The following is a 26,707-nucleotide window of genomic DNA, read 5'->3' as shown; positions in this document are numbered from 1 at the left end:
ATTTAAACCTTACAATAGCCCTCTAAGATAGGCAATGTTATTATCCCTACTTTACAAGTACAAAAACTAAGGCAGAGAGAGGTTAAGATTATAATATTCATAAGTGGCATCTACCAAATCTGCTCTCATTAACTAGTGTCATAAAACTGCCTTAAGAGAATGAGGGGGGCACCTACCTAACCACCCACACAGTTTATGCCAATGGTCCTCAAACTCTGTGGTCTCAGAACCCCTTAACACTCTTAAAAATTATCAAGGACCCCCCCCGAAGCTTTTGTTTATGTGGATTAGATCTATTAATGTTTACTTTACTTTATTAGAAATAAAATCGAGGCAAACTTTAAACATATATTCATAAATTCACTTAAAAACAATAATGAAGCCATTACATTAACATAAGTGACTGCATTTAACTTTTAAACTTTTATTTGGAAATAACTGATACTTACAGAAAATTTAAAGAATAAGACTAGTACAACATGCACCCCAATATTCATTGCAGCACTATTTACAATAGCCAGGACATGGAAGCAAACTAAATGTCCATCAACAGAGGAATGGATAAAGAAGATGTGGCACATATATGCAATGGAATATTACTCAGTCATAAAAAGGAGTGAAACTGGGTCATTTGTAGAGATGTGGATGTACCTAGAGAGTGTCATACAGAGTGTAGAGAGTGTCATACAGAGTGAAGTTAAGTCAGAAAGAGAAAAACAAATATCATCTATTAACGCATATATGTGGAATCTAGAAAAATGGTATAAATGATCTTATCTGCAAAGCAGAGATAGAGACACAGATGTAGAGAACAAATGTATGGATACCAAGGAGGGGGGGAGGAATTGGGAGATTGGGATTGACACATATACATTATTGATACTATGTATAAAATAGGTAACTAATGAGAACACACTGTACAGCACAGGGAACTCTACTTAACGCACTCTGGTGACCTAAATGGGAAGGAAATCCATAAAAGAGGGGATATATATACGTATAACTGATTCATTTTGCTGTACAGTAGAAAGCAACACAACATTGTAAAGCAACTATACTCAAATAAAAATTAATTTTAAAAAAAGCATAGTACAAAAAACACCTGTGTACTGTTTATTCAGACACATTAACATTTACCCATTTTCTACATCATTTACACTCTCCCTCCCTGTATATGTTCGTGTATATGTATATATATATTTATCTAATTGACACACATGTATATATATATAAATATAAATATTTATACCCAAAATAATTTTTAATGAACCAGTTGAAGGCAAGTTATGAACATCAAGGTCCTTTACCCCTAAAATTTCAGTGTGTATTACTAAGAATTGTGATATTCTCTTACAATCATAGTACAGTTATCAACTTCAGCAAATTTAACATTAAGACAATAAGTTACCATCAACACTCCAATTTTCTCAATTTAACCAGGTGATGACCTTTATAGCATTTTTCTCCTTTTAATGCAGGATCCAGTCTAGGGTCAGATACAGCATTTAGCTGTCATTTCTCTTTAGCTCCTTTAATCTGGAATATTTCCACAGTTTCCCTTTGCCTTTTATGACCTGACATTTTTGAAGAATACCATCATGTCTATTTTTTTAAGAGAATATTTCTCATTTTGGTGTTGTCAAATGTTTACTCATGATTTGATTGAGGCTATGTGTTTGCAGCTACAACATATGTTCTCAACTATGTGTTCTCAGCTAGAACATTATCCTTCTAGGCTATCACATCTGGAGATACACATTGTCCAACTGCTCCTCAAAAGTGACGATAACTTGGATCACAAGTCAAGGTGCTGTTGAATTTCTTTGCTAAATAATTATCTTTTTAATTTTCCTTTATAACTAACAAGTATGTGGGAAGACATTTTAAGACCATGAAAACATCCTGCTCTTCATAAAAATTTCCCCCTAGATTTAGCATCAGTGATGATTCTTGCCTGAACCAGTCTTTACTATGATGGCAGCAAAATGCTGATTTTCCAGCACAGTAACGTATTTTTCATGAAAAATACTATATTCCCCTCTCCCCTCCAAAAAAAGTGAGAAGAGTGGCACTGTTAAATTTTTCCAGTCTCTTTGATGTCTGGTTTAACAGACAACATCTGTATTCCCATGTCTGCTTCTATATTCAATATGCTGCAATATGTTGTGTGTATGAAGAGAATCTGACTCACAAGGTTATATAGTTGGACAAAGAAGTGTCGTAATAGCTTTTTCAGATAATTGTAGATGTTATTCTTTAATATTATACCCAAACTCCATGAATGGTAGTTTCTTAAAGGTTAGTTGCAATGTGAAACCTGAAACCTTATCAATAAACTTTATGAATCATATCAATGAAGTTATAAACTTTAAATCAAATTTATTTTCAACACTGGATATTGTCCAATATAATAAAATTTTACCCTGCTACATTAAAATCCATTGTTCTTTCTTGCACTTTGAGTCTTTTACTCAGGCATAATTTTAAAATATGATGCACTGGTCATCTGGAAAATATTGGTTCAGTATGTTATATAGCTTTTGCTGACACATTTCATTACACACTATCAGAAAAGTAACAACTGTTAATATCACCATTAATCTCATCAGAAAATTCTTTAAATTTGGGAATGAGTGTAGTTCTCACGGGCAGATACAAGTTTTCCAAAATTTTAATTTTTGTTTGAAAGCTTGAACTGTGTTATTGGCAATAAATGCTATCCATTGTTTTCCTTGAAGTGATAGGCTCCCTCTGTTCATTTTTGAGAAAATGTCTGTTGAAAACCTAAATCTGAATAATCATAGCTAGCTGCTCAGTTGTTATTTCAAATAAAAATGGTGTTCCATGAAGAAACAGCTAATTCAGCTCCCAACTCAAACAACTGTGCAGGGGTTTTTCCTTGAGATAATCATTGTACTTCAATATGGAATAGAGGTGCTTTATGCATTCTTCCCACTGAGTCATGCAGAATGTTCCAGAGATGTGTGATGGAAGGTCAAGAATTAATAACAGTAATAATTTTAATTGGTTCATCAAGGACAATTTTAAGTGAAATGAAGTTTTTTTTTTTTTTTTGGTCTATGAGTGCATGATGTTGAAAAATAAGAGTCCAATAGTATAGTTTGATGTCACTGCCTTGATTCATGCAAAGGCCTCGGCAATTTTATGCACTATTTCTTTTGTGTAATATGTATACATGCCAACGCATACCAAAAAAAGGGCAGATAATGTCTTAGCTTTATTATGAAAATAGTTTTGACCTTGTAGATCCCCTAAGAGGGTTTTGGGGACTCCTGGGTCTGTGGGCCACACTTTGAGAACCACTGGTATACATTATAAAGAACTATTTCATAATAATACATATTTTTTGACAATTTAGGAAAATATTTTAAACATATATAGTGTTATAGATAGCTCAAAAAGAAATAGTGTTTTAAAGAATCAGCATAGCGTTGGATAGGATCTAACAGTATATCCATTATACCTGGATTACCAAATATAAAGACAGATATTCTCTGGCCTTACCATCTAGAATTACAAGTACTTCAAATAAATATAAATTCTTCAAGCCCCCTATCGTTTTAACAGTCTTCATTCTTTTTTTTTTAAGAAGTCAAATATTTTAATGGTATCCATGTTTGTTAAATCATTGAGAGTCAGACCCTTTCCTTACAGAGTCTGCAAAATATTTTGGAATGACCTCAAATTTCACGGAAGCAAAGCCCTTATAGCTTCCTCATGAGGGCGTGAATTCTTTAAGGGTGGGTGCTGTGTCTTACTCCCTCTGGGATCCCCAAAACTTATTCTTTTTTTTTGAAAATCTTTTTTATTTTTATTTTTTTAAATAGATCTTTATTGGAGTATAATTGCTTCACAATACTGTGTCAGTTTCTGTTGTACAACAAAGTGAATCAGCCATATGCATACATATATCCCCTCCCTCTTGAGCCTCCCTCCCACCCTCCCTATCCCACCTCTCTAGGTCATCCATCGCAAACCACCGAGCTGATCTCCCCGTGCTATGCTGCTGCTTCCCGCTAGCTAACTATTTTACATTTGGTAGTGTATATATGTCGATGCTACTCTCACTTCACCCCAGCTTCCAGTTTCCCCTCCCCATCCTCCAGTCCATTCTCTATGTCTACATCTTTATTCCTGCCCTGCCAACGGTCTTCATTCTTAAGACAAGCTACTTCTAGAATATTGTTATTTAGAAATATACAAATAAACACAGAATGTTAAACCAGATTTTGAAAATGTATCTAACACCATCTTAAATACTGTAAAGTAGCCTATGTAAAACATATGAAAAATACATGCTTAGAGGAATTATAATTTTGTTATGGAGACAGGAAAATGCAAATATATATGCTAAACCATGTGAGCTATACATCATCTAATACCTATATAATCATGTGAAAAATAAAGAAAATCAAGGCAGCAAAAGACCTTTGGACAATAAGTGAGTGGTATAGTGTCTTAGCTAAAGAGATAAACATAATTATAGAATTTTATATAGCCTATTCTTATGGACTGTGTCTCTGTAAAACTCATATGCTGAACTAACCCCCAGTACCCCAGAATGAGACTGTATTTGGAGATAGGGTCTTTAAAGGGGGTAATTAAGTTAGAATGAGATCATTAAGGTAGGCCCTGATGCCATACGACTGGTGTCCTTAAAAGAAACAGAGTTAAAGAGTTTAGGACACTGACATGCCAAGAGGGAAGACCATGTGAAGACACAGGGAGAAGATGGCCATCTGCAAGCCAAAGAGACAGGCCTCAGAAGAAACCAACCCTGTCAACACCTGATCTTGGATTTCTAGCCTCCATAATGTGAGAAAATAAATTTCTGTCATTCGAGCCACCTCACCTGTGGTACTTTGTTATGGCAGCCTCTAGCTAACTAATAGACCTAAGTATTAGTTTTCTATCGCTGTATTAAAAATTACTACAAACTTAGAAGCTTAAAACAATACGTATTTTCAATCTTGCGTTTTCTGTGTGTCAGGAACCTGGGCATATTTTAACTGAGCCCTTTGCTTTAGGGTCTCTCACAAGGCTGCAGTGAAGGTGTCAGGGTTGGGGTCTCATCGAAAGTCTTAACTGGGCAGGATCTGCTTCTGAGCCCACATAGTTGGAGGCAGTATTTAGTTCCTCAAGAGTTGTTGAGCTGAGGGTCTTAGTTCCTGGCTGGCCGCTGGCTGCCCTCACTTCCTTGCCACGTGCCAACATGGAAACTTGCTTCATCAAAGCCAACAAGGGAAAGAGAGGGTCTGCTAGCAAAATGGAAGGCCCTATCTCTCCTAGCCTAACCCCAGGAAGTGACGGATATCACACTTGCCATATGTGCTTGGTTAGAAGCGAGTCACTAAGCTGGCCCACTTTTAAGGGGCAGTAATTACAGAAGGGCTGGGATAGCAGGAAGCAAGGACCATCGGGGCCATCTTAGCGGGTGTGTGCCGCATCTGACTACGAGGACTGGGGTTCTCATGAGCTTCTCTCTGATACCCAGCTTCACTTACTCTTTCTTCCATACAATCGCATCACTTAGTGATCTCCTATGAAACATAAGGCATTCTGCACTCATCCATCAGGGCATGTTGTGACATCTCAAACATGATGACAGAACTAAAGTCTTCATTAAATGGAAATGCATATTGCTCGGTGTGCTTCACATTCAACATCAAGTTCACGACTTTGGAGGGAGTAGGTAGGTGAGGAGGAGTGATGAAGTGCCTATTATCACCAAAGCGCACTTCTGTATTTATCCTGCTAAAGAGAAAAATTAGTTCTACATTTAAAATTTCCTCTACTTTTAATTCAGTGGGCAAAAAAAATCATACACCCTACCTCATCATTCCCAGCACTTACAACTACAATGGTAAGAGGCAAAGACGGATTACAAAAGGCAAGAAAGACATCCATAATACTGTGTATCACCATTTGAAGATTTTCTTTTATTATCCACACCCCCTACAGCTAGTGTAGAACCAGCTTCATTTATAATTTAATATTTATTAAAGTACTCAACCTATAATAGTTTGGCTTTATTCTTCCTTTGAAGCTCAAGTTCACAATGTTATATGAATAAAAGTATAACTCGTCAAGCTGCAATCTTGTCAGGCCTGATAAGGTACATGCTGTTAGCAATATATGGTTGAAGACTTACCGTATCAAAATGCCTTAAGGAAAATATATTATTGTTCAGTTTTGACAAAGAATCAGTGGGGAATAGTAGTACCCAGTACAGAGAACTCCGGATTTTAAAAAAGTTTCTGAGAATTTTGAGAAAATGTTATTTCTTTCCAGCTTTAAGGTACTTTTTGATACTTAATAAGATATTTTATTTCAAGTGAGGTAAAAAATGTGAATTTGGACCTAATAAAATAAATCCTTCACTCCTGTTCCAAGTCAAATTTTAATCTTTATGCAAAATAACTCTGATCACAGTGAAATTAAAGTGCTAGCCTTGAATCACCTTCGAAAAGCAATGAGTATCATTAAAGCTACGTAAAGCAACAACTTATTTATCTGGCAGCCTCAGGGAAGGAGCTTTTATCAGTAAGTAAATTTGAAAAGTAACTACTCCCCCAAATGATAAAGCTTTAAAATGTTAACCTCTTGAGTGTGTGTGTGTTAGGAAGGGGGCGATCTAATAGTTATTGCTTTCTTACATAGATGACAAATAATTTAATGTTTTTGACATGATAGGGTCATCATTATTAGCTTCCATTATTACTCTGCAGTATTTCAGTGAAGCCCTCAGAGGCTGCTGAGGTGTGAAAGCCCACAGGTCGCTGCCTGTGTCCCAATCTGCCCCCATCCCCGCGTGTGGAATGACCTTGCCAGCATAGGCAATGCCGACGGATGGTTTGGGCAGGGGAGGGGTTTGGCCTTCCGTCATAATTGGTCATTTACCACCTCTCCCTCCACAACAACAACACCCACACACACACACACACAGGCACACGCACGTTCACACAAACGTGTAAACATACAGCCTAAGGAAGACATGGGTTTGCTACACCCAAGAGGGTTTAACTCTTCTAGCTCCCCCTTCCTACAAACATCCCCACCCCTAAAATCATCTTATATAGAAATTATGGAGGAGTCACCTCTGAGGCCCATAAAAATGGAAAGTTTAAAATCCAATTCCATCATTACTTTTTGTTCTGCTGGCCTTTGGGCTTCCCAGCTTAAGCTGCTGCCTTCCCTGCTCCTATCTCCTTGGTTCTTCCCTGGCCCAATGCTCCAGTTTGAGGTCAATGCCTCAGATCCACCTATTTGAATCCTGCTTCTCTCTCTTCTGCACTACAACCAGCCCAACTTGATTCTCAACCTTTTTTCACATTTGTTCGGTTTCTAAGCAACCACAGTCTCAAGTAAGAGACTCTCTTGTTCCCCCTCTAAAACCAAACCTGGCTGGTTATCCATTCTCAGAAGAGGGAAGATTCAACAATACGGATATAAGCCACTGCACGTTTTGTATTGCTGCAACTGTTTATTATACCTTTTCTATTTCTTCACACTTTTTTGCTGCCATCTCTTATTGCTTTGAGTTTCTCCAACAAGGATATAAAAATATAAAACCACCACAAATAACCTGGCAGTGAGCACCTGAAGAGATCTCCTCTGAATAAAAGGTACAGTCTTTAGCATATGGATTCTGGAGCACTATAATAATATGGATACTTAGATAGAAGTCGTATTCCTGGAGGTCTTGGGATTACATTCTGAATACATTTTTCTTGTTAGAGAAATCACTTCTAGCTAAATGAGGCCTTCCTCTGGTAGGAATATAAATTCTGTCCACTTAAGTAGGTCATATTTAAAACCACATTGTAAGTTAAAAGGAACTATTTAAAGGTTCACTTCATTATAAAACCTGAGCGTGACGCATATGGATTTAAAGCTGTCATATTCATTTAACAAAAGGTTTTTTAAATTCATAATTAAATATTATACTTTCACGTTACCCACTTATTTTGAACTATGTCTAATCCATACCATAGAATTGATTTTTTAAACTATGTATTTGACCTAGATTCTTTCTGACATCAGGTTATTGGTCACTTCCCATCACTTCTGCTGCCCACTAATATCCTGGAGGGAGAGGAAGATCTCAGGTTTCAGAGCAGAGCAGACAAGAGTTGCTATCTGGTTGCCAAAGTTCCCTGGCCTCTCAAAAGATTCTTCTATCAAATGGGCATAAAATATCTAGCATCAAGCACTGTATTTGGAACAAGGTAGGAAATCAATAAATCACAGTATCATCATTATTATTATTAAAAATCTTTCCAAATTTAAAAGAACTAGATTCCTAAAAGATACATTAAAAAGTATATTAATTCCATCAAATGTTATTCATTTTACATGAATGCATATACTATGAAAATAGATTTTCCATAAAATCATTCGATTATGCTATTCAGGCCAACTGAAGTAGTGGGAGAACCACTGATATCAGTGGTCAGAAAGAGACAAAATCAATACAGTAAAATATGGACAAAAACTCATAGTTATTCAGTTTTATGGTATACTCTAAATAGCTCAAAAATAAACAAGAATACAGGAAACATTTTTTATTTGCCTAAGTGTAAAACTTTTAAACAAGTCAAGTTAACCAGTTACATACAAACTAATGATACTCTTTCATTAATCCATTTCACACAACCAAAATAAATGCTGTTCCGATAAATAATTTATCACATTATATTGTTTCAGAGGGAGCTGGTAGAGAATATATTTAGACTATTTCCTCGATGTGTAAAGGAATAGTGAAATCTGGTGGCACCATTCTTACACTGTCCTACAGGAGAAATACTTTCCCTCTTCCACCACAATAATGGTATTCGTTCAAAGACACGACATTATATCTATGAAAATAATGCTTTAAACAAAATTATTCAAATGTAAGACAAAAGCCCTATCTTATAAGGCTCCTGTTCAGCAGCAATTTAAACAAGAATACAATATGTTATAGATCTTTTAAAATTGCAAATAGTAAGCAGTAATTTATATAAAATACTTTCATATAAAAGTTTGTTTAATATCTGATTATACAGAATATCTACACAGCTACCAAAAATGTAGTGAGGAGATGGGAACACTCCATTCAGACCTAACAGAAGTCTTAGGACAGTCTCTTAGTAAGCCTCTCACTAGTTCCAGGTGATGGGCTGAGGAACTTGAATTGAGCTGTTAACCTTTGGGAGGGGAAGCAGGAACTTAACTGTGTAGAAGAGACACAGGGCACAAAGCACTGAATATGAGACTGTTGCTGGAGTATAGATTTCCTCTGGATGATAAAGGGGAGTGGGCAGGAAGCCCTGCTGACGCCCCTGGTAGCACTCGATGACCTTAGCCAGATCTCCCCCTAGGTTCACAGCCTCTGATGGCATTGCTGTCTCCCTCTCGAGGGGTACCTCTGCCCGTCTGTGTATCTACCACTCTGCTGACGTGGAGATATCACACACAGCACGTTCTAGGGCATGGAACTAGTATTGCGAGGGTCACCAGAGGAACCCACCAGGAGAAGCAAACCAGAAGTCTAGGAACAAAAGGGTGGTATCCAGAACAGGCAGACAGCCAGGAAAAGTCCCCACAGCAGGCCACAGTCAAGACTGGTGCACCGGAGGAGAGCAAAACTTACCAAGATGACATTTAGGACACAGGTGTCAGACAGAGTTCACACACAACAGGTGACTGTCTGTCAATAGCACCATTTTAAACTACTATGTCCTAAGTGATTGTTAATATATCAATAAAAAACAAATCCCTACAGAAACAAGTTATGAGGGTATCAGTCGATGCATATTAAGAATTAAAGATATTTCCATGTATCTATACATCAATAATTTAATTGTACATCAATAATCTAATCCATACAAATTTTTAAAAAATATTCTAAGTATACTCCTGTAAAGAGCATAATTTTAATTGTACATCAAAAATTTAATCCAGGACTTCCCTGGTGGTGCAGTGGTTAAGAATCCGCCTGCCAAAGCAGAGGACATGGGTTCGATCCCTGGTCCGGGAAGATCCCACATGCCGCAGAGCAACTAAGCCCGTGTGCCACAACTACTGAGCCTGCGCTCCAGAGCCTGCGAGTCACAACTACCAAGGCCACGTACCACAACTGCTGAAGCCCGTGTGCCTTGAGCCTGTGCTCCACAGCAAGAGAAGCTACAGCAATCAGAAGCCCGTGCACCACAATGAAGAATAGCCCCCGCTTGTTGCAACTAGAGAAAGCCCGTGCACAGCAATGAAGATCCAATGCAGCCATAAATAAATTTTTAAAAGTCTTAAAATAATAATAATTTAATCCATACACATTTTAAAAAATATTCTAATTATACTCCTGTAAAGAGGCAATGAGATAAATTTTGTATAATATGTTATTCTGCCCTCAGTCTCCACAATTTGGTCTATACCATAGCACTCTCCCCAGGTGTAATTTTACTTGTTTTGGAAGGATTTGCTGCACAATTCCATTTCCTGTTTAGGCATAATAGAGCTAAATCACTTGAGACATGTTGCATTAAATCTTTCAAACTTACTACCTAGAGACTAAAAGGATCCAGAAGAGAAACAAAGCATATACAATCCACACTTTACCATTTTTTTCCAGTGGCCTAGATGGTTTACAGGCAGATGCACAGTAACACAAGAGAGCATTTACTTCAGGGATTTGCTATTCTTTTTAGCTTTTCTTATTGTGGTAAACATATTTTGCTATTCTTTAACATGTTTTTCTAATAGTTAAGAACACAATTTATTCAAAACATGAAAAGTATAAAATATTTATACAGTTTTCCAGAGGACTTCTTCCTTATGTAGTTTAATATTAACATTAAAAATAGAAATAAAAGAATAACTTTGGATAATAATTTAGAAGAATGTAGGAGAGAATTGTAAGAAACATGGATTTTTATGGTTCCTTTAAGCAACTGGAACATTCGTTTATCCATGTTTCTGTGAATGAGCTTCACCCAGAGATAACTGCAAAGCTAACAAAGCTTAAACCCCAGGACCTTTCAGAGGCACAGGCCGCTGAAAGGATCTTAGCTACATGATCATGTGTTTTCATAAAACTTGCAGAACAAGATATTTTAACACCATCAGTTACAACCATTATTTCTTTCCATTCCCTCCATCACACTTCCCCTTGTGTTGAGTAATACTGAAGTGGGCATGAACATTTTTGAGATCTAGCTAAGGGGAAGTTGAGTTGAAGATACAATTTAGTTTGGATTTAATGATACATTTACTTGGTTTGCAGTCACTTCTGGGTATAATTATGTTATTGCTAGTCATCCCAATGTAGGGACGCTTCCAGGAATATGTCCACGTCCCAGCCTGCCATGGGATGACGGGACACCCCAGAGCTGCATCATGATATAAACTTGTACTACAGTTCACCCTGCAAGTATGTGCACAGAGAAGAAAGAACAAGGTTTATTTTTGCTATTTTTCTGGACTTTGTTGTGCTTTGCATTACCTGTCAGCTTTAAAAAACAATTTCTTGTGACTATTTTCATTCTAAATATATATTTTGAGTTTAATTCTGTATTTATAATTTTGTTTTCTTTTCCTTAGGGAATGTCCCAAATTGCATAAGCTTCAGGCCCTACTAAACCTGGTTCCATAGTCCTTATTATTCTTTCAAAAAAAGGGGAAAGATAAATTACTGCTTAAATTCTAAACTTAAAAAACCACACAAAATGTGTATTAACTTTCCTCTTTAAGTAAATAGAAACTCATTTATATTATTAAAACTAGTCACTAAACAGCCATACACATCTTATGTTACATTGGTTGTAAGTGACAAACCACAGCAAAAAGATCACCAAGTTGAAAATCAGGGGGAAAAAATGGCTTTCAGTACAGGCTCTGCCAGGAATAAGGGCAAAAAGCAGCAGATTTATATATGTGAAAAGCTATATTCATTCCTTTCTATGCTATGAGAATACTACAGATTTGAGATAACTTATTTTTAAGTTAAGGGGAAAAAAGTCCTATGTCAGACATTTATTATTAACATATTATTAAGCATTTTATCAACATATTTTATTAACATATTAGTAAGCATTTCTATTAATCAGAGACAGGACACTGAATGATGTGTTTAAGGTAAAGTAACTTATTATAGTCTAGCTACTCATGAACTGTCAACAGTAATTAATCTAGAAATTATTGCTTTTAATAATAATAGCCTTTGAATTGGAGAAGGAAAGTGAAACTATCATTTATTAAAGTGTACTCCCCAAGTTAAAAAATTCAAGACACCTAAAATTCTTGTCTCTACGCATTTTAATCATATATTCCTAGTTTACCAAATTTTATGGAAGCTTTTATTTCCTACCTGCATAAATATGAGGTTTAATGTAGTCACCTAAATGAGAAAGAAAAACCACTACTGAAACAAGATATTAAAATGAAATTGTCTCAGTTTTAGCTGAAATCCTGAAAGCTAAAACAATTGTCAGGTACAGGGTGCTAAAACCATATATTCAGTACTTCCCGAGAGGTCAGTTGAAGCCAATCTCTGTCATGAACCCACTGCTCATTTCCAGCTGTATCGGAGCAGGTAATGAGACCACCAGGGAGAACTGCTCTGGAAAGAGTCGTCAGAACACCCTGCATCCCCTCCTATCCAACGCTGGAATGGACCTTACCCAAGGGTACCAAACTAAGGGTGACTCAGAGAAATACTGGAAGAGGTGCATCCCTTAGATTTTGAGAAATATAAGAACAGCTACTTATTTTAAACCTAACTCTAAAGGCATAAAACTGTGGCTGGCTAGCTGCCCTGGAGTTGCAAAGCAAAGAGTGCTTTGTGATCAGGCTATACTTCCACCTATGGCAGACAAAGATGCATGTCTCTCTGAAAACTGATTGTGGGCCCACAGGAGGGACTGTCTTACAAGAGGCAATCCCCAAGAGGCCCACCTGGGGAGGCAATGTGATCCCAACACGGGTGGAATACCAGAAGCCCAGGAGCAGGAAAGGCAGTTAAAAACATCCGGCCAGGGGAAGCATGGTCATCAACAGCATAACTACCACCAGAGGTCCCTAGGAGGAACTGTCCAAAAACCCACACAGATGCCCCCTGAGGGAGAGTCAGCAATCATGCATCCATCAGATGGTAGCAGTGCAGATTACAACTGTACCATTGGAATCAGACTTGCACAGATCCTTACAGCTCTGTCCTGGAGGGCCAGTGAGTGGGAGAGCAAGTGGGGTGACAAAATGCATTGGGTATCACACCCCTTCCATGCGCCACGGAGGCTCTCGAACCTGAAACAAGCTTGACTTGGGAGAGGGGAGAAGTTTTAAATAATATTACACTGGTCAGGACTTTTACATTTCTGAGAAATGAGACTGTTCTTGTGACTAAAAGGAACTGCAAAGCTCTGAAATCTGACCAAGACTTCATCTAGGGCAGAGGTGAAAAGGTACAATGGGTTTGAGGGAGCTGAGAAGGGCAATGTCAGTGGGGTACAAACGATCTAATTACTATATTTTAATATAATAGTTATAGATTAGAAATATTTTCTTTAACAAATCTGTAACCACCTGGAACTTGGATTTACTGAATATTATTTCCTTCACATCCCATTCCTCTGCTTTCAGAGTTCCATGTTCAATTTCCTTTGAAAGCAGAGCTATGAAGAACAGTCTAGGTTCTCATTACATGAGAGCATTTCATGTGTCCCTTCCAATCACCTAAAATTTTTCTAGATAACTTACACTTTAAAAGTGTATCATCTTGGGCTTCCCTGGTGGCGCAGTGGTTGAGAGTCCACCTGCCGATGCAGGGGACAGGGGTTCGTGCCCCGGTCCGGGAGGATCCCACATGCCGCGGAGCGGCCGGGCCCCGTGAGCCATGGCCGCTGAGCCTGCGCGTCTGGAGCCTGTGCTCCGCAACGGGAGAGGCCACAACAGTGAGAGCCCCGTGTACCACAAAAAAAAAAAAAAAGTGTATCATCTTATTCTTTCTGATTCTGAAAGTATAATGCACCTGAAATTCAGGACAGAATTCCTTGGACTTAAGAGAGTGGTATTCTTAATTTATCATCATTCTAGATGTCATCCTTCGTCATTCATTGGGAATGAATATTTATCTTTTACCTAGAATGCTCTGTCTCAGGTAAGTGCTGCATCATTTAGAACATGTGTTTGGCATTGGCATGGCATTACAAACTGGGCCAGCTCTAAAGCAAAAGCTCTTTGCAACCCTGCCTGGCCCAAGGCCCACAGTTTACGAGGAGGCATATTAAATGCCGCCTAAATTGACTCTGGTGCCTTCTAAACTCTGAAATGTTTAGAAAATGTTTGTCTCTATGTGGTAAACTTTAAAGCTGTCAGGCAAAAACCTGTCCTGGACTGACATGTGAACTTAACGTCCACTCCCACATGAAATGAACAGACCCACTGCCCAGCTGCTGTAGATAGAGTGACACTGAAAACAATTTCTGATTTGTGTTAATCCACAGGTATTATCAGAATCAAAACATGGCTCCCTAACAGCTGTAAAGGCGGCAGGGGAAGCCCTACGAGCTTATTGGGGTTTTGTTCATCAGTTAAAGAAATCAACGGCTACCTCTCCCCAGGGAATAAAACGTCAGAGGCACTAGGGAGAAACCCATACTATTTGCTCCTTTAAAACTTGAGACTCTAGGAATTCTGCCAAGTGACCTGGAAGTGTGGGACTGTGACCAGAGGCCACTGAAGAGAGCATCCTGCATTAGCTTCTTGCAGTAGAATTGAGTACGTGGCGATAGTACACCCTGCATATTCCACCCCTGACAACTCACCTATCTCCTACACAATAAACCTTTTTCCTTTTCACATAGCCTAATTATACCTGACTTGTCTCCATCCTTGTTCCTTTTACTCTAATATTATTTTTCTAGAAAATCTTATTATAAAAATGATAGATTCTAACTAGAAAAAAATATATGTATATACATATATATACACACATACACACACATACACACGTATGTTTTATATATACACACACAACACATTTCAGCTGAAAGAAATAAGTATCATTTAAAACTCCACTACCCAGGGAGCTCCCTGGTGGTCTAGTGGTGAGGATTTAGTGCTTGCACTTCCATGGCATGGGTTCAATCCCAGGTCAGGGAACCAAGATCCCACAGGTCGTGCAGCGTGGCCAAAATAAAAAACAAACAAACAAAAACTCCACTACCCAGATATACCATTATTTACATTTTGATGCAGGTCTTGCTAGTCTTTTCCTTTGCATATACATAACATACTCCTTTTGACTTTAAAAATCATAGTTTATAGACTTCTGTAGACTGCCGAAGTCCCTCAAGCAATTGCTTGGTACAGAGAGGTGGCTGACTTGCTGCCTAGATGAATGATACAAGCTTACAAACTTGAATTTGGGGAGAGGGAACATCCCTTCCAGACAAAATATATCCCAGTCATACCAAAGTATGACCCTCTGTGCAATCTCTTTTTAAATGATGTGACTAACTGGCTCCTCAGAATATCTGCATCAATGGTAAAGTTCTCATAGAATCAGAGGAAAATTAATTATTCTGATTACAAAGTTCACTCTGAAAGAAAAAAAACATGAGACTGCTATGTAAATGTACATGCAAAGGTGACTGTAGTCACAGAGTCACACGGGTAGCCATGTGAAAGTGCATAAAATGCGCAGGCTTTCGTGAAAAGAAAAACAGTGAAATCTTCCATCCAACACGGCTGTGTTATATTTACTTCATTCATAATTTATCACCATGCTTTATTCATTGATGTCCACCATTTGCCTTTTGGTAATACAAGAAGATCCATACAGATCTATACAGACACAACTCCTGTCATCTTGGAATTTACAACCCAAATGGAGAGACTCCTTTAGCTGTGATTTGATACATCTATATGTCGGCCAAAATATAATGAAAATGTGGGGAAAATATCACTCAAAGTCCAGGCTATCTCTATCACATAAACCATTCAAATCTTATGAAATGGTTATTTGGATTAAGCGGCTCCCTCCACCCCAACCATTCAGTCTACTTTATTTATTAAAGGCTCGGCATCTAGCCGGTCTTCTACTTCACCCAAAGCCTGCCAACACAACACGATGGGCTGCTTCCACACACACAAGGATAACGGGTCACAGCCTCTCAGTTCCTTGACCGCTTCGTCTCCAGTGACCTTCACCTCCATTCCAGTTCAGTCACCACTCTAGCAGTCATTCCTTGATACTTGGTCATCCTCCCCCAGAAGCAGGAAGGTAAAAATCCTGATCTCTAACCACCAAACTGCTCACTTTCCCAACTGTTCATTCAACACTTCCTAGGTAACCTGTTCCAACCATCTGGACCGCCAGCTCACCGACTCCTCCACTTTCCCTCCATTACTTACTTTCCTCCACGTCCCTAAGCATGCTGCTTCCAGCCACACTGGCTGGGCTTCTCTGTTCCTCAAATATGCCATGAATTCTCCCGCCTCAGAATCTTTGTGCATGTAGCCCCTCTGCTGGAATACTCATTCCACCTCTCTTTGATTGAAATCTACTTATTCTTCACATTCTAAAACAAGTATTTTTCTCTTCAGGAAGCCATTTCTAACATGCTGAAATCCCCTATGCTTGCTCACACATAGCAAAGATTCCACTTCATAGTTATGTGCCACACTTGCGATTTTTTTAATTTAGTCGTAAGGGTTTTTTTTTTTTTTTTAATGATCTATCTCTGCAATAAACTGTAAGGTCCAGTACAGTGGATTTCCTGATTTTTGTTCACCATTTTATACCCTACACCTAAGAGAGTGTCTGGCACATAGCAACTAAGCAATAAAAATTTACTAAATGAATTCGTGAATAAACAGGGAAAAAACATATATAATAAACACAAAAGTAGGGGTAAAAAAAGAATGGAGACTGCTTCTGATACAACTTGGCTTATTTCTTTCTCCAGGTGGCCACAGAGATATGAGGATAACCTGGTCAATCAATCCAGAGGTTGCTTAAGAGTCAGACGAGACAAAACCATCTGAATAAGAAAGCCTCCCTCTTGCGTCTCCTTCCCACCCTCCCTACCCCACCCCTCTAGGTGGTCACAAAGCACCGAGCTGATCTCCCTGTGCTATGCCATTGTCTTTTAAATGCTTGCTTCTCCCAAGCCCCTCTTCTTTTAACTCTTCTCTACATGTCTGCCATACAGACTAGTTACATATTCCTCAGTCTCTGCTTTTCTGCTCTAAGTTAAAAAATCAACAATAACACGTGAAAGAAAACAGAAATACTAAGTCATATCCTTTAACCACAGGTAGGGAGAAATCGAGTTTTTTAAAAGTTACACTGAGTTTTAACAACTCTCATTTCAAAACATAAACAAAAAAATTTAAGGCAAATCTCTCAATACAAATTTGAAACTAAATCACAAGCAAGGAAACATCAACCCCCCATTGCAATATAAAACTGAATTTCTTAGAAATGCCCCAGCATACATTCTTTATAATGAGATCAATTTCATAGTAGCTGTCTGACTCACTGGTTTTTTAAGACACAGATGATAATATCCAAACCACTTAGGAAAGAAGAGAGAAGGAAGAAAGGAGGAAACGGAAGGAAGGCCTCAGTTACACTCAAAATGATGTATCTGAGGATAAGCTAAAAAACACTTTATATATCTCTAATGCATACTGGAAAAAGGTGCAGTATTTGGTGTGTGTTTCTTTGCAAAGACTGACAAAAGTTAATTACACAAAAAGGTTAAGGAAGATGTATTTAGGGATAAAGAATGGTGATTTTAAAATGACAACTTACTACAAATGCCACTAATAGAACTAAGAACTTCACCTGTCAAAGGCTTCGTTCATGTCCAATGAAAAATAATCCTAACAATTAACCTATATAAAAACTCTATCACAAACCTAATAGTGACTGAACTTTTCCTTCTTGGGTACGCTTCGTTTTAATCTGAAAATATTATTTCCAGATTAATAAATTACAGAATATGACACAAGCTCATTATTAAAAAGTCCATTCATTTGCAACTTGAGGAATTCCCTTCTACTAGTCCTGTTTTCAGATAATGTTTAAGTTCTTCTCACTGACCAGGTTCTGTGGAAATGGAAGCAGAAGATATTTACAGAGATCAATACTTATAAAAGAAAGGGGAAGATCAGGCAGAGTGAGACACTGAACTGTTATGCAAGTCCAACAAGGCCTCGACCTGCTGGACCTGGGAGACCAGCTCTGCAGCTGAGGCTGACCCTGGACTCTGGAGGCTCTGCTGATGCCTGCCCCACCTCCACCCAGCAAGGCCTTCCTCGGAGGGGAATCTGATGGCCTTCCCCAGTGTCTGCCACAGCTCTTTAATAGCACACGAGCTTAAAAAATATATAGTTTAATAGGTTCAAGAAGCTGGGTGAGACAGGAGAAGCAAAAGGACAAAATCAGAGCTACTCCAGGGTAAGTTCCCTTTAGGAATTATGGGACTGTGGACTGCTGTTTTCACAAATGAGGACACGGAGGTGTGCAGAGGTGGAAATCTGCCCAGTCACACAGAACTAGAAGAAAAAATGCTCTCTGTGTCATGGGAAAGCCTGTCCTTGGCCCGAATGTAGGCGACCTCCCATTAGGATACAGAGAGATGGCACTATACTACACAGGGACTTGAGACAAAGGCCTCCTAATGATAGGTCTGATTTATGGAACACCTTTCTCTGGGGCAGTGCTGGGCAACTGGCCGGCATGGTATAATTAATCTTCACCATCTCCCTATGAGACAGGTAGGTCACAAAGAGCATTACCCTAAATTAAGAGGCAGAGAGAATGAAACACAAAAGGAATTCCTATAATTTTCCTGTAATTATTCAGTATATTAAAGGAAGCATCAGTAGAAGACCAGGCATCAGCTCCCTGCTGACTGTATTTACTGAGGCAAATAGCTTTATTGCTAGCTGTATTTAAGCTTAAGCTATACTTCTTTTCTTTTCCTTCCTCCCATCTATCATAAATGATACTTCTATATTAAAAATGAAAAATGAGATAAACTCTACACTCTATTTTCAATGCAAAGATAGTTAGTGACATGGCCAATGCCCACAGATCATTTACTAGCCACAGAAAACTCCAAGGCTGTTCTGAGAAACAAAATTTGACCTCAGATTTTATCCTGAGTTCATCCCAAGCTACAGATACAAGTGATCATACTGAGGGGTAAAAATCATAGATTAATACCTGGTTAGTCCACCATTTAATCAACTCTTCTATTGAGATTTAAATGACAACTGAAATACGAGTCTTTCTTTTATTTAGACAGATGACTTCTGTTTAAAATATATCAGATGACATACCCCCATATTAAAAAACAGTCTTTTCCACTTATAATTTATTTGATTAGGTTTGTAATTCCAGTACAGTATGTTTGTTTCCCTAGCTCAAGGCATATTTCTGGTCAAAACTGAAATTCTCTATCCAGTGGAAAAAGCATGGGATGCAGGAGCAATAGACCCACGTCTGAATCCTGCCCTTACTTTCTGGGGCAACTGCTGAGCTCCCTTTTCTGTGCTTACGTGATGGAAGATGAAAATGCTTTACAGGGTTACGGCAGGATTTAAATTAGGTTACACACATGGAAACTTCCATCACAGAACGTGAGCTCAATGTTTGAGCTGTTTTGATATAGGAAGAACAATATATTGTTTTTGCATTAGGTTTTCTTTTAATAATTTCTAAATATGAACTGCTTTGAAAAGAGAATAAGGTATATAAGAAAAGTATACACTCAGATTTTTATAAATTGAATTAAAAATAGTAGGTCCCTTAATGTTTCTAAATTGCAGAGTACTATCATTTAGACTCATCTTCAAAATTTATGTCTTTAAAATTCAAATGCTTAATTTATTTCAGTGCCATTCAGACTTCAACTTCTGATCCAACACTGACTAAAATTATAGTGCAATTATGAGTAGGCCAAGCTTGTCTTACCTCCTTTTTTCTTCTGTACTACAACCCAAGTGCCTAGAATCCTCAAATAATCTCCATCTCTCTCACCCTCTGTCCTGGTGAAATCATGCAAAGACCTTTAATTTGGCGTTTATTTTATTTCAAAGTAGAAGTCATATCATCTTAGCATTTGTACCGTAAACACAAGAAAAGTGCTCCTCTACTATTATTATTAAAGTAAATGTTTTAATTCAAACATTCTTCAATTAAAGTCAAAATGAGTCATCAAAGTTTTGCTGGATCAAAGAAGGGCTAAAGCACACGGTGCTCTGTGACTGTAATAAACCTCACTGAATTCACTACTTTCTTTAGGGAAATAAAAGACTCTTAGTTTCACTGTGTTCAGTCATCTGCCAGTTTCTCTAAATATAGTTGAGTCAGATGATCTACAATCAAGAAAACAGAATAAAAGAGGGTACTGGGGAATTAGTCAATGCTTAGCCAACATCTGGAAACTGACTTTCTAAATTAAAGCGAATAGAAAAATAAGAAGCAAAATATTTTAAACACCACTTGTATGTGTTATTTTATCCCATTCATGACACTTAATTGGCAACCTCAACTCCAAGAAATGGGCTATGTGCACTAATTTTTTCCCACCCACCTCTTATCATACCCAGACAAGACAAACTATTTTAAGTGGGTGTAATGGTTTGGTTTCAGGCATTTCAAAATCCTCCACCACCTGCACAGGAAACTCTGACTGAAAAAAACAGTCAGGACCCCTCAGAGCAGTACCCAGGACACAGCAGCATGCCCGAGGGTTGAGTCTGGTTAGGAGATGGTCACATGAGATCAGCAGAGGGACATGGTACTCCCAGCATGTGTCATGTTTTCCTGTCAGTACAGGTTTGCTGCCCAATTGTGGCTGCCTCTACCTTCTTGCAGTTCTAGGAAGTGAACTTCAATTAAACACTGACACTATTTCACGAGTGCCAACTATGAATCAGGCTCTGTGCTAGGTGTACTGAGGGATACAGAGATGAGAAAAATAGATCCCTGACCTCAAGAAGCCCCACAGGTGAAGAAGGAAAAACAAAGATAGATAAATAGCACCATACAATGAGGGAAGTCCCAAAGCAGAGCTACATATTAAGTACTGTGGGAACGCAGGTGAGAGAAAACAATGCTCAGAAGAGGCGAAGTTCCACCTGGGCTTTGAAGAATCAGTACGGGTTTTCCAGTTAGACAATGATGGAGCAGATTCTAGACAAAAAGCATAGTGTGACTAACACTAGAGTCAGAAAAAAGTATTTGGAATGTCTGGAGAAGAGCAAAGAGTTTAATAGGCTTGGTGGGGACGAAGACTTCAAACATGAGCTGGGGAGAACCTTGAAGAGCTGACAAATTACAGCTGACCACTGAACAACAGTCGAACAACAAGGGTTTGAACTGCGCTGGTCCACTTACACACCGATTTCTTTCAACAGTAAATATTACAGCACTACACAATTTGCCGTTGGTTGAATCCACGGATTGGGAGGAACCGCAGCTAACTCACACGGACTGCCAGCTGCACAGAGGGCAGGCACCCCAACCTCCCTGCGTTGCTGCAGGCTCAACTGTAAAATTCAGTACTAAGGAGACATCGTGCTGCAGGGAATGTGGGGTTTAATTAGAAGGATGAGCTGACAAGTCTTTGTTAGCAAGGAAGTATACTATAGTGATTACGTGTACGGATTCTGGAGTTAGACTGCCTGGGTTCAACTATCAGCTCTACCACTTACCACGAGGTTTGTGACCTGAGGCAAGCGCTGTGACTTCTCTGTGCCTCAGCTTCTTCTATAAAATGAGGATATTAACAGTACCTACTTCATGCAGTTGTAGAGAGACTTTTATATAAGAACAGAACAGTGCCTGGCATATAGTGAGCAGTACCAAAGTGCTGGATATTATTGTTATTTTAGAAAAATAAAGTTGATGATATTATGGAGTATGGGACCAAAGAAGGAAAGATTATAGGCAAGGATTTCAATTAGGAGACTAATGAAAATTATATCTGCAAAAATTAAAATTCCCCAAACAGAATAACCAGGTATCATATAACTTAACACATAATCCAAAATATATATACATAAAAAGTTACTATTCATACATTCCAAGTGAAACACAAATAAGTGTGTGTGTGTCTCCAAATCTCTTAGGTAAACTAATAGATAAATATGCCACGTTACAAGTTATAAATATACTCCCTATAGACAACCTAGTAGGTATTGTACATATAAATGTAATTTAAAATTTAATAACTTGGAAAGTACATAACTGAAAAGAACGAATGCTTCTTTATTCTTTGTATATTTGAGGACTCACTCAGAATACGGGACAACAAAGATTACACACCCCCTCCATGACAGTTTCCCAGCCCCAGGGTCAGAGACGAAATTCAACAGAAATAGGGTAAGCATACTGCTTCCCATCTCTCCTTTTTTGGCCAGAAAGTCCCATTTACTGGAAAAGCTTCAGAAATCTTTACCAAAAATCCATTTAAAATCCCAAAATTCTACTTCTCAGAAAAATAATGTTTCTCTTCAGTCTAGAAATAACATCCAGGCCTCAAAGTGCTATACTGTCATTACTTCTAAAAATACACCAAGCAGATCAAAGTCTTGAGGTCAGTTTCAAATAATGTGTCACAGCAGCTTTACAAGCTGTGGCCACACTCCATCCCACTGCAGGCAGTGGGTTCCCAGGGCACACCTGCTTGTCCTCCTCTCTGATGCACACACCTGCAGAGAGCCGGAAGCAGTGAACTGGACAGGGCTTCGAGACAGACGAGGCTGAGCAAAGTCCTTCACCTGTTGACTGCCTTTAGTAAGCCACCCAAAGAGAGCAAACCAATGAGAGGAAAGATTCTCCAAATGCAGCAGTTCTTTCCAGCTCAGCCCATCTCCCAGGATCCTGTAAAGGATTTCCTGGGCCCACTATCATGTGTAAGAGCCCCTGATACCACCTTATATCATCTGAACAGATATACATAACTTACATTCAGATTTCAAAAAGGAAACTCATGAGCCTATAAATGATAGTAAAATACATCTATAAACTATGAAAACAAACAAAAATAGGTAATGTTGCAAAAAGTGTTGAGTAGGGAATTTTAATTTTATGTTAATATAGTCATGAAAATTATCCACTTATTAGAATAAATAAAGGCATCTTTGGGAACCAGAAGAGCTAAACATTTAGTTACTATTTCCTCATTATTTTCTTTGAAAAATACAATTAAAAGATAAAGTAGGGCTTCCCTGGTGGCGCAGTGGTTGAGAGTCCGCCTGCCGATGCGGGGGACATGGGTTTGTGCCCCGGTCCGGGAAGATCCCACATGCCGCAGAGCGGCTGGGCCCGTGAGCCATGGCCGCTGAGCCTGCGCGTCTGGAGCCTGTGCTCCGCAACGGGGGCAGCCACAGCGGTGAGAGTCCCGCGTACCGCAAAAAAAAAAAAAAAAAAAAAAAAAAAAGATAAATTAAATAAATGAATTATGAATGAGCACCAAGTCACTAAAATGCACTTGGTTCTAAGCAACATCCTTGACACTAAAATTTAAATAAATTTTTATCTCGAAGGTCATGGAAAGGACTTATCAAAATATCTTCAAATAATGAAGTCCAAATAATTGAGATGTACCTACATGAAAAGTTACCCTCTGGTACACCTTTGCGGTATCAGTCTCTGTACCTTTTCCCAATTCTTTGTAAAAATATCCGTAAGCAAGGGTACTAAAGAGAACATTTACTTCTATTTTGCTAACAACAAAATCTTGTTATTTTTCTAAATGCCATGATTCTCACATTTTGGGGAGATCTCTAATTTTCCTAAAAGAGGCTTTTTATTGCACCTTTGATGCATTTATCTTTAAGTTTAAGAAGGAAGTACAAAACTTAGTTTAGAACCACTTTCTTTCCTGAGTGATTAGGAATGTGGGGAATTAAATCTGCAAAAATTTTTGGCCACAACCCAAGTATCTGGAGTCTTATAATGCTCTAGATATATTTTTAACATGATCATTGAGAAAAAAAGCTTTCAGCCCTGATTTCTCAATAAGAGAACCATTCTTACCCATCCTGGTTAGTGTGAGATTTTATCCCAGAAGTTTTAACACCAACATACTAAGCTCCTTCCTTGTTTTAATACATGTATGCACATAACACACATCAGATTGTTCAAATAACAGTTTCACAATACAAAACTCCAACATTAATGGATACAAGTTTCCCAGGGGGGGAAAAATTGATTATGTATATAATAAAATGTTTGCAAAATTCACCTGGGAACTAGCCAGGAACCCTCGTGTTCTCTTCTTTGAAGCTGTATATTGTGGCCTTTCCTAAACAGAGCACAGAAAATTATTAATAATCCTCCCCTATTTTTCCCCCTTCCCTCATTTGAGGAAAGAAAGTAAGTTCATCAGTCCTCAAGTTAGATTTTGAGCCATGCGCTACTGAAAGGGAGGAAAATACACTTTAGAGCATGCAGCAACCATTTCCTATGTTCCTAGGTAACCTGTTACAAATCATTGCTTAGCTGTGATCAACAGTAACAAAACCTCTAGCAGTACTATGTCCACACAAATGCATGATATATAAATGTTTATTGACTGAATAAACATCAGTTGGTCTTACATGTCATTCTATGTAGCTTGTGGTCACAAATCATCTTAAGGGCTAGCCGGGTCATCAATCAAATGCAATGCAAATAGTTTAACGAACTAGGATGAAAACATGGACAGCCTAAAAAGCTGTCACTCCCAGGAGCACCAGTGACTGAAATGGACCGATGGGCATTTAGAATAAAGTGAGACAAAGGGTAATAAAACTGCTACATTAAGCATCGAGTTTGTCTTGTGGCTAAACAAGGAAATCTTCAGTCTCTAAAGCTTTTTTTTTTCCCCCCTGTTACGCGGGCCTCTCACTGCTGTGGCCTCTCCCGTTGCGGAGCACAGGCTCCGGACGCGCAGGCTCAGCGGCCATGGCTCACGGGCCCAGCCGCTCCGCGGCATGTGGGATCTTCCCGGACCGGGGCACGAACCCGTGTCCCCTGCATCGGCAGGCAGACTCTTAACCACTGTGCCACCAGGGAAGCCCTCTAAAGCTTTTTATCTGGCATATGCTTTATAAGAAATAAGAAACTTAAAGAATTCCTTAGACACCCATCCACCAGCTGAAAATGGGTAGCTTCTGACTGTTGTCAATAACATAAAAGCAGCCAAATACAAATGAGATATTTTTATTCTCCCTTTACTCTAAACATAAAATATTAAATCATCAGGCACCCTGCCTGTTTCCTACATCCCTTCTTGGTTCAATCACCACAGAGAATCTCACATAAATACTGTAAGTTTCAGACAATTCTTTATATATGAATTCATGTCTCTAGCATGACCTCTATTCTGATTTCCAAACATCTCCAGCTGCCAGGGGACCATTTTCACTGGGCTGTCCTACAAGGTGCTTCAGAAACATTCTTCACAGACCAGAACTCATCCTCTTCTGGTTCCTGTTGCCCAAACTTGCTCCGTCCCCTTTTCTTCCCCGCTTTCCTTCATCCATGTATTCAGTCACGCAACTGTCAACTTTCTGACCCTGAAGTGTCAAATTCACCCCAAATCCATCTCATCTTCCACTTCCACTGCCCGAAGCCACATCATCATTGCTTCTCGTGTGGATTTATAACCCTGTCTTTCAGTCTCTTTTGATCCTATACCAAAAAGTCACCATGGAAGAAAAAAGAGCAAAAACAGGTTTTCGTACAGAAAGAGGGTTGAATACATTTGGAAAAAATAGTTAAAAGGATAAATTAGATCAAAAGAGAACAGGAAGGGAGGGGAGACTCCTCCTCAATCCCTATCACTTTTCCTGTCCTCCTTCAGCCTCACCCTGAACTAGAACAAAGCTGTTTACTGCTAAATTCCCTCCATCCTGAGTTCTGTCCTTAAAACTCACAAGTAGGGCTTCCCTGGTGGCGCAGTGGTTGAGAGTCCGCCTGCCAATGCAGGGCACACGGGTTCCTGCCCCGGTCCGGGAAGACCCCACATGCCGCGGAGCGGCTGGGCCCGTGAGTCATGGCCGCTGAGACTGCACGTCCGGAGCCTGTGCTCCGGAACGGGAGAGGCCACAACAGTGACAGGCCCGCATACCGCAAAAAAAAAAAAAAAAAAACTCACAAGTAAACACATATATGTTAATGAGAGAACTTTACACACACACATATAATTTTACATGCCTGTGTAACTGGGTCTGTTTTCATCTCAATTTTTACCAAGTACAGTTGACCCTTGAATAACGTGGGCATGAATTCACTTATATGCAGATTTTTTTCAGTAATGAGTACGACAGTACCACACCATCCACGGTTGGTTGAATCCATGGATGCAGAACTACGCATGCGGAGGAACTGCATATACTGAAGGCCAACTATAAGTCATACTCGAATTTTCGGCTGCACATAGAGGGTTGCCACCCTAACTCCCACACTGTTTAAGTGTCAAATGTATTTAAAAACATAAATGTAAACTTTTGAAAAACAAGCTGACCCATCAATACTGAATACTTTTCCGTGGTGTGATAAATGCAGTGGTACCCCTCTTCAGAACCTAGGCGCCCATTCCTTAGCTGCTGGGATTGTTGGAGGTGGCTGGCTCTCAGCTGAGTCCTTCTCCAGGAACTGTGAGCTGCATCTACTGATGCTCTATGCACAGGTTTAAAG

The 26,707-nt window shown here is 38.9% G+C and overlaps 1 protein-coding gene across 32 annotated transcripts in view; it reads right to left on the bottom strand.

The window, feature by feature from the left end:
* CAMK2D (calcium/calmodulin dependent protein kinase II delta) overlaps positions 1-26,707 on the bottom strand; it is a 275,015-nt gene that overhangs the window by 185,828 nt on the left and 62,480 nt on the right. The window lies entirely within an intron of this gene.

Source organism: Globicephala melas, chromosome 5 (assembly GCF_963455315.2).
Source record: "Globicephala melas chromosome 5, mGloMel1.2, whole genome shotgun sequence".
Classification (NCBI taxonomy): domain Eukaryota; kingdom Metazoa; phylum Chordata; class Mammalia; order Artiodactyla; family Delphinidae; genus Globicephala; species Globicephala melas.
This window is presented reverse-complemented; position numbering and strand designations above follow the sequence as displayed.